Genomic DNA, 9,772 nt, shown 5'->3' on the forward strand with positions numbered 1-9,772 from the left:
ATAGGTGACATGATGGCCTGGACCAAATTACTGTGTATTCATTACTAAAATTTTATGTTGATTGTTTATTTCTCTTTGTCCACCCTCTGTCTTGTGTGTGTACTTATTATGTCTGAAGTATAATTTATTTTTCATTGTTTTCCTATTTCTTGTATCATTATTTTCATATGCAGTCAAGGAAATAAAGTATTATACATTCTTTTTCATTCAGATAAAAGTAATACATAGCAGATAAATGAGTGCCCTTTGAATAGTGGCAGTCCCACATTTATTTGGGCACCCTTGTATTCATTAGTGCCTTTCCTTTTCTCCTTTGCAGAATTTCTTTCTAACCAGTGCTTTCCTCTCATCAAGTGAAACGATGCTGCAAAATAACAATGTAACTGAGTTCATACTGTTAGGATGACAAAGGATCCTGAGAGACAGACAATGGTGTCTGTAACCTTCCTCATTTTCTATTTCAGAACCGTGGTGGGGAATTTGCTTATTATCGTGACAATCAAGTCTAGCCGAACACTTGGGAGCCCGATGTACTTCTTTCTACTTTATTTGTCCTTGGTTGATTCCTGCTTTTCAACTTCCATGGCTCCCAGATTAATTGTAGATGCTCTGTCTGCAAAGAAAAGCATATCCTACAGTGAGTGCCTGACTCAGGTCTTTTCACTGCATTTTTTGGCTCCATGGAGATCTTTGTTCTGGTCCTCATGGCCATGGATTGCTACGTAGCCATTTGCAAGCCTTTGCATTATCCAACCATCATGAGCCGGGAAGCCTGCATCATCTTGATTGTTCCTGCAGGGATAGGATCTTTTATACATTCTATGGCTCAGATTATCCTGGCCTTGAGATTGCCCTTCTGTGGATCCAATTTGATTGATCACTATTGCTGTGATATGCAGCCCTTGTTGAAACTTGCTTGCATGGATATTCGTGTGATGAACCTACTGGTGGTGTTTAAAGTGGGTTCATTTACACAAGTAGTTTTATAATTCTGATAATTCTATATTGTTATCTGGCATTCACTACAAAACCAAAATGAAGAAGGGAGGAAATAAGCTCCTCCACTTGCACTTCCCATGTCATTGTAGTTGTCTTATTTTTCGGGCCATGTATATTTATCTATTCCTGCCCCGCAATCACTTTTCCCGTGGACAAGATGGTGATGGTATTTTATACTATTGAAACACCCTTCCTCAATCCGCTCATCTACACACTGAGGAATACAGATGTGAAACATGTCATAAGATAGTTAGGCATGTCGGAATTACCTCAGAAGCCAAAAGATGAATTGAAGACCTTGCTTGATTACTTATTGAGTCATGGTTTGACTGAGTCTGTACAGATATATGATAGTATGTGTTTATTGTGGGAATAATATATTCTCTCATAAAAGGTTATGAGTTGCTACTTTTTTCTAGTTCACAAGTGAGATGAATGCTAAAGGTTCTCATTCTTATATAGACCAAATTTACCAATTCCAACCTTGTTCTCCTGTTTATTTTGAAATAAATTCAGTAAAATGATATGTTTTCTTTTTCTCATTTTTTTTTTAATTCCGGGTCAATGCAAAGTTCACTGCCTATATGCCATGCATGAGGAAAGCCATATATTATAAAAATTGTTTTTAAAATATATTATAAAAAGTTTAAAAAATTATAAAAAGCAATAATGATTCCATCATAAAATCATCTAATTTACTCCTGTATAAAACCAGTACACACATATATACATACAGACACTGTACAGGTTGTCATTGTTATTTGTATTTCAGATGAAAGAATGATGAAGTTAAAGAGATAAACAAGAAAACAAAATAAGTTAACATGCAGGTGAAAAAGTTAAGATAATAGGATAAGCTATACAAGGAAAGAAAATTTAGGAACTTTAATGTGTTTCAAAAGTATTTGTAGTTAAAATTTGGAAATAATGCAATTTTTGAACAATTTTTAGAACATAATATACACACGATGCATAATTTTGAATATTCACCTGCCCTCAAAAGTGATTCAGAGAAAAGAGAAACTGAACTCTAATCATCCTTTCACTTCTCTCAGGAAGAAGTAGAAGGCCTGATATATATCCAGTGCTTTTTTGTTTTCATCCTATGTCTCAAAAAATATTATGAAGTTCTATATGTCTTTTGAAGGTATACAAACAGAAAATCTGAAGTTCGGAGAAGTGAACATACCCTTGAGGTTGTTCTAAAAAGTACCAGAAGCAAGGCTTTAAACCAGATCCATATGTATTCTCTGTAAGAAATAAAGGCCTCTACCCCACTTTATCCCTTAATTCACACTTCTTCAATGTGGCCTACAACACAAGAAAAGTCAGGAATTGTTGAAGTGGTCATGAACTGTTTTTATTCTAGCTTAGAGATGAGTAGTAGAACATTATGATTAAGAGTATGAGCTTTGAACTCAGACTCTATGAATCTAAATCCTGTCTCTACCATCTTATGGTCCTTTAATTTCAAGGAAAAGAGATGGAATACTGGGCCTCATTTTTGTGTGTAGATTGAAAACGAAAATAATTCCTATCTTATAGGCTTGCTGGGAGGATTAAACAAGTAGTATACATAAAGAACTCTGAATAAACCTGACAATTTAGTAAGTCTATTTATTTTCATCATAAAGTGGATTTTTTATAAAAAAATCTACTAAAATTTATAAATTTTAATAACAGCCATCTTATATATTTACCAATAACAGTTTTATTTCATTCAGTGAATGTGCTTAACTATAAAGCACATTGGTCCAGTATTGTTAGCAGTATTAAATATAAATCTTAGAGGATGTTAAACACATTGCTATTGCTTAAGACATAAAGAAATCTTTAGGGAGCAAGAGTCAAGCTTTTTACATTTTGTGTCACCAGCTTTAAATATGAGTTAATGTGGAATCTGAATAAAAGCCAAAAGAATAACAAATCATAGTCAACTCACAGATGAATGGATAAAGAAGTTGTGGTACATACATGCAATGGAACAATGCTGCTGCTGCTGCTGCTGCTAAGTCGCTTCAGTCATGTCCGACTCTGTGGAACAATACTCAGTAATAAAAAGGGATGTATCAGAGTCAGTTCTAATGGGGTGGATGAACCTAGAGCCTATACAGAGAGAAGTCAGAAAGAGAAAATCAAACATTGTATATTAACACATATATACATGGAATCTAGAAAGATGGTACTGAGGAACCTATTTGCAGGGCTGCAATGGAGACAGACACAGAGAACAGACTTATGGATGAAAGTGGGGGTGGGGAGGGGGGAGAGGGTGAGAGGAGTGGAGAGAGAAGCCTGCAAGCATAGACACCACCACATGTAGAACAGAGAGCCAATGGGGCTTTGTTGTATGGCTCAGGGAACTCAAACTGGTGCTTCGTAACAACCTAGAGGGCTGGGAAAGGGTGAAAGTGGGAGAGAGACCTTGGAGGGAGGATATATGTACACCTATGGCTAATTAATGTCAGTGTATGGCAGAAATTAAACCCATATTGTAAAGCAATTATCCTTCGATTATTACTCAGCCATTAAAAAGAATTCATTTGAATCAGTTCTGATGAGATGGATGAAACTGGAGCCGATTATACAGAGTGAAGTAAGCCAGAAAGAAAAACATCAATACAGTATACTAACACATATATATGGAATTTAGAAAGATGGCAATGACGACCCTGTATGCAAGACAGGAAAAAAGACACAGATGTGTATAACAGACTTTTGGACTCAGAGGGAGAGGGAGAGGGTGGGATGATTTGGGAGAATGGCATTGTAACATGTATACTATCATGTAAGAATTGAATCACCAGTCTACTGTCTGACACAGGATACAGCATGCTTGGGGCTGGTGCATGGGGATGACCCACAGAGATGTTATGGGGAGGGAGGTGGGAGGGGAGTTCATGTTTGGGAACACATGTAAGAATTAAAGATTTTAAAATTAAAAAAAATAGAAAAACTAAAAAAAAACCCACACATAAAAAAAATAAAATAAAATAAATTTTAAAAGAAATAGTCACTTCATAGAAACAGAAAAGTGTGTGCTAGGGTCTGAGGGCTTGAGGAAATAGAAATAGGTTGATGAAGCTCTACAAACTTTCAGTGAAAAGATAAAAAAGTTTTGAAGATATAATGTGGCATATGATGACTACAGTTGAAAGCGTGGTGACTGTATTGCATCAATGAAATGTGGTAAGAGAACAGAACTTAAATACTCTCACCAAAAGAAAGAAAAGAAAGTGTAGTTCTGGATGTGTTACAGAACCAGATGGGAGAAATCATTTCAAAGTTTATTGCTGTTGTTGCTAAGTCATGTTGAACTCTTGCTACGCCATGGACTGTACCTGCCAGGCTCCTCTGTTTATGAGAATTCCCAAGTAAGAATACTGGAGTAGGTTGCCATTTTCTTTTCCAGGAGATCTTCCCTACCTGCCAGGGATTGAACTTTCATCTCCTGCACTGGCAGGTGTATTCTGTACCCCTGAGTCACCTGGGAAGCCCAGGTTCCTCTGTCCATAGAATTCTCCAGGACAGAATACTGGAGTTGGTAGCCATTCCCTTCTCCATGGGATCTTCCCAACCCAGGGTCTCCTGCATGGCTTCCCTCGTGGCTCAGAGGTTAAGGCGTCTGCCAGAAATGTGGGAGACCCAGGTTCGATCCCTGGGTCAGAAAGATCCCCTGGAAAAGGAAATGGCAACCCACTCCAGTATTCTTGCCTGGAGAATGCCATGGATGGAGGAACCTGGTAGACTACAGTCCATGGGGTTGCAAAGAGTCGGACATGACTGAGTGACTTCAAGCCTCCTGCATGGCAGGTAGACTCTTTACCATCTGAGTCATTTCCATAGTCCTCTGTGTGTGTGCTCAGTTGCTCAGCTGTGTCTGACTCATTGCAGTTCCATGTACTAAAGTCCACCAGCCTCCTCTGTTCATGAATTTTTCAGGAATTCTGGAGTGGGTTGCCATTTCCTCTTCCATGGGATCTTCCAACTGAAAAATCAAACCCATTTCTCTTGAGTCTCCTACATTGGCAGGTGGATTCTTACCACTGTGCCCCCCTGGGAAGCCCATGTACCCCTCTAATGGATGAAACAGATTTTGAATCCAAATACTTTGAAGTGGCTTCCATCAATTTTATGCTTGCACTGCTATCTGTGACTCATGTCTCATGCATTGGCACCCAGATTTTTTAACACTAGTTCTACCTGGGAAGTCCAATCAATACTAGGTTTCCAGAAAAGGTTTGATGTTGAAAAGAAGAGAGAAGTTCTCTATCTGACATGAGTGTAGAAATTAACTGTATTGCAGATCCCACACTAGAATTATGCCATTGTTCCTATTCACAGGACATTCAGCATTCATAGAAACTCAGGTTGAAATAGAGAAAGGAAATTCACAAGCTTAGGTTGCATGTGCAGGATATATAAGTCCCTACTCAAGACAGGCAAAATCTGTCTATCAAAGAAGATAATTAATTCTTGGGAGAGAAAAAAGATATAAGACAAAGTACTTGAATCTTAGTGGCTGACTGTGACTATGAAGTTGCTCAGTCATGTCCCGGTGGACATGACTCTTTTTGACCCGGTGGATTGTAGCCTACCATGCTTCTCCATCCAAGGGATTCTCCAGGCAAGAATACTAGAGTGGGTTACCATTTCCTTCTCCAGGGGATCTTCCCATCCCAGGGATCGAACCCCTGTCTCCTGCATTGCAGGCAGACACTTTAACCTCTGAGCCACCAGGGAAGCCCGAATCTTAGTGAGAACCTCTTTAAATATCCATGCATTGCAGGCAAAAATGTTTTCTTAGCTTATTCACATCTACAGAGCAAGATTCATCAAGGGTGAAATGAATATTCTGGTGTGTTTCCACCACACATGATGCCTCCTGTCCATGAGAAGAAAGCCATCTATGGAAGAACATTTCTCCATAGTATTCCAGCTGAATCCATTCCTAACTTAAGTTCCACGTTTTCTGTGAAAACTTGATGCTTAGGCTAGAAGTGAAGATTTAAGGCTTATAAAATGACTTACTTATTCACTGTTGATGTGGTACTAAATTGTATGAATACTGTCCTTTGGAGTGTGCCATAGCTTTTGTACTGAAAGTTATTTATCCCAAGAGGACGTCTGTTTGCAAGGGGGATTTGTTCTGAATACCCCCAAATATCACTAAGATCATATAAGATCTGAAGGTAAGTTCTTCAATAGTGCTGATTCTTATTAAAGATTGTTAATTTCCATATATTGTAATGACTAGGTTTCATCGCTTGTCATATAGGGCAATAGAACATTTAATCGTCACCTCATTTCTAAAAAGAGGGTTAATGAATATAATTAACCTAATTTAGCAGATGAAGAAATAATTGAGGTTATGAAATTTGAAATAATAGAGATTACAAAATTTGTAGGACTCAATTCTCTAACACCAGATGCTCTTCTTTTGCCAAGAGACATAGTTTTTAATAATTAAGGCTAATCACAAGAATGAAAACAAACTTGAAACACACTTCACACTCAAGACTTTTACATTTAGTAAATGTAAATACTAAATTATGAAAATCATCATCTGTTTAATCCAAACATGAATAGGAAGAACTCTTCTTGTGCTCAATTATTATGGATAATGTTAGTCTCTGTAGTTTTTCTTTGTTTAACAAAATTCCAGATGATTATTTCTCAGTTTATTTCATGGTTAAATATTTATTTTTATTACTTATCAAAATACCAATTATTTCAGTCTCCTAGGTGCATCAGTTCTGTTAAGTCGCTCAATCGTGTCCGACTCTTTGGACCCCAAGAATTGCAGTATGCCAGGCCTCCCTGTCCATCACCAACTCCCGGAGTTCACTCAAACTCACATCCATTGAGTCGGTAATGGCATCCAGCCATCTCATCCTCTGCTGTCCCCTTCTCCTCCTGCCCCCAATCTCTCCCAGCATCACAGAGTTTTCCAATGAGTCAACTCTTTGGATGAGGTGGCCAAAGTACTGGAGTTTCAGCTTTAGCATCATTCCCTCCAAAGAACACAAAGGACTGATCCCCTTTAGAATGGACTGGTTTGATCTCCTTCCAGTCCAAGGGACTCTCAAGAGTCTTCTTCAACACCACAGTTCAAAAACATCAATACTTTGGTGCTCAGATTTCTTCACAGTCCAACTCTCACATCCATACATGACCACAGGAAAAACCATAGCTTTGACTAGATGGACCTTAGTCGGCAAAGTAATGTCTCTGCTTTTGAATATACTATCTAGATTGGTCATAACTTACCTTCCAAGGAGTAAGTGCCTTTTAATTTCATGGCTGCAGTCACCATCTGCAGTGATTTTGGAGCCCCAAAAAATAAAGTCTGACATTGTTTCCACTATTTCCCCATCTATTTTCCATGAAGTGATGGGACCAGATGCCATGATCTCAGTTTTCTGAATGTTGTTTTAAGCCAACTTTTTCACTCTCCTCTTTCACTTTCATCAAGGAGGCTTTTTGGTTCCTCTTCACTTTCTGCCATAAGGGTGGTGTCATCTGCATAACTGGGGTTATTGATATTTCTCCCTCCAATCTTGATTCCAGCTTGTGCTTCTTCCAGCCCAGCGTTTCTCATGATGTACTCTCCATAGAAGTTAAATAAGCAGGGTGACAATATACAGCCTTGATGCACTCCTTTTCCTATTTGCAACCAGTCTGTTGTTCCATGTTCAGTTCTAACTGTTGCTTCTTAACCGGCATATAGGTTTCTCGAGAGGCAGGTCAAGTGGCCTGGTATTCCCATCTCCTTCAGAATTTTCCACAGTTTATTGTGATCCACACAGTCAAAGGCTTTGGCATAGTCATGGGAAATAAATGGGGAAACAGTGGAAACAGTGTCAGACTTTATTTTGGGGGGCCCCAAAATCACTGAAGATGGTGACTGCAGCCATGAAAGTAAAAGACCCTTACTCCTTGGAAGAAAAGTTATGACCAACCTAGATAGCATATTGAAAAGCAGAGACATTACTTTGCTAACAAAGGTCCGACTAGTCAAGCTATGGTTTTTCCAGTGGTCATGTATGGATGCGAGAGTTGGACTCTGAAGAAAGCTGAGCGCTGAAGAATTGATGCCTTTGAATTGTGGTGTTGGAGAAGACTCTGGAGAGTCCCCTGGACTGCAAGGAGATCCAGCCAGTCCATTCTGAAGATCAGCCCTGGGATTTCTTTGGAAGGAATGATGCTAAAGCTGAAACTCCAGTACTTTGACCACCTCATGTGAAGAGTTGACTCATTGGAAAAGGCTCTGATGCTGGGAGGGTCTGGAGGCAGGAGGAGAAGGGGGCAGAGGATGAGATGGCTGGATGGCGTCACTGACTCAATGGGCATGAGTCTGAGTGAACTCCGGGAGTTGGTGATGGACAGGGAGGCCTGGCGTGCTGCAGTTCATGGGGTTGCAAAGAGTCATTCATAACTGAGCGACTGAACTGAACTGAACTGAAAAATTAAGTGTAATCTGTCTATATTTTTCACTTGCCAGAGGCAAGCTCAGGAGATCTTGCTCATCGTAGGTAGGTTTCTGAGTTGCCAAATTTGAAGAATGAAGAATAAGTAACTTAAAATTTAAAACCTAAGGAATCAAATATTTAAAGACTTGTAAATGAACACTTTATTTACTTACTTCCTTTGCTTAATAATCTGTAAACTAATGGAAAAAACATTGTATTTATTTTTCCAAATAATTAATTTATTTTAATTGGAGGCTAATTACTTTACAATATTGTGGTAGTTTTGTCATACACTTACATGAATCAGACTTGGGTGTATATCTGTCACCCACTGTATTTCTTATTAAAGCAGGACAAATCAGATTTATTTTGATTAGCAAACAATTTTACATATATATACCTTAAACAAAATTAAGGGGAAAAGTTGGATTTTTTTTAAGCACTGTGAAAAGCTATAATTAAGATTTAAGATTTTTTGAATATTTTAACAGTAAAAAGTGTAATAATCTTCGTGTTGTGTGTGCTCAATTACTCAGTCATGTCTAACTCTTTGTGACTGCAGGGACTGTAACCCAACAGCCTCCTCTGTCCATGGGATTTTCCTGGCAAGAAGGGTTGCTATTTCTTTCTCCAGAGGATCTTCCTGAGCCCAGATTGAACTCGTGTCTCCTGCACTGCAGGCAAATTCATTGTTCCTGTGCATAATGACTTATTACAATACTAATATTATTAATAATTTGTGAAAATTCAATCCATAAAAACCACATACCATATTTACTCAAGTCTAAAGCAAAATCTCCTTGGATTTGAGTTTCTCCAGAACAGTGATTTGCCATGATTTTCCATGGGATGACATACACAGAAAAAAAATACCTGTTGGATACACAAGGAAAAACCGAAGATGATTTGTTTCACATATTTTCTTAGTTTTATTACTTCTTTACTGTATTTTCCTAATTATTTTGTCATCAGTTCAGCTCAGTCGCTCAGTAGTGTCCGACTCTTTGCGTCCCCACGAATCACAGCACGCCAGGCCTTCCTGCCCATCACCATCTCCCGGAGCTCACTCAGACTCACGTCCATTGAGTCAGTGATGCCATCCAGCCATCTCATCCTCTGTCATCTCCTTCTCCTCCTGCCCCCAATTCCTCCCAGCATCAGAGTCTTTTCCAATGAGTCAACTCTTCGCATGAGGTGGCCAAAGTACTGGAGTTTCAGTTTCAGCATCATTCCCTCCAAAGAAATCCCAGGGCTGATCTCCTTCAGAATGGACTGGTTGGATCTCCCTGCAGTCCAAGGGA

At 38.8% G+C, this 9,772-nt stretch overlaps 1 pseudogene; it reads left to right on the forward strand.

The window, feature by feature from the left end:
- Positions 362 to 1,249, forward strand: LOC102174009 (annotated as a pseudogene).

The sequence above is a fragment of the Capra hircus genome, chromosome 4 (assembly GCF_001704415.2).
Source record: "Capra hircus breed San Clemente chromosome 4, ASM170441v1, whole genome shotgun sequence".
Lineage (NCBI taxonomy): Eukaryota > Metazoa > Chordata > Mammalia > Artiodactyla > Bovidae > Capra > Capra hircus.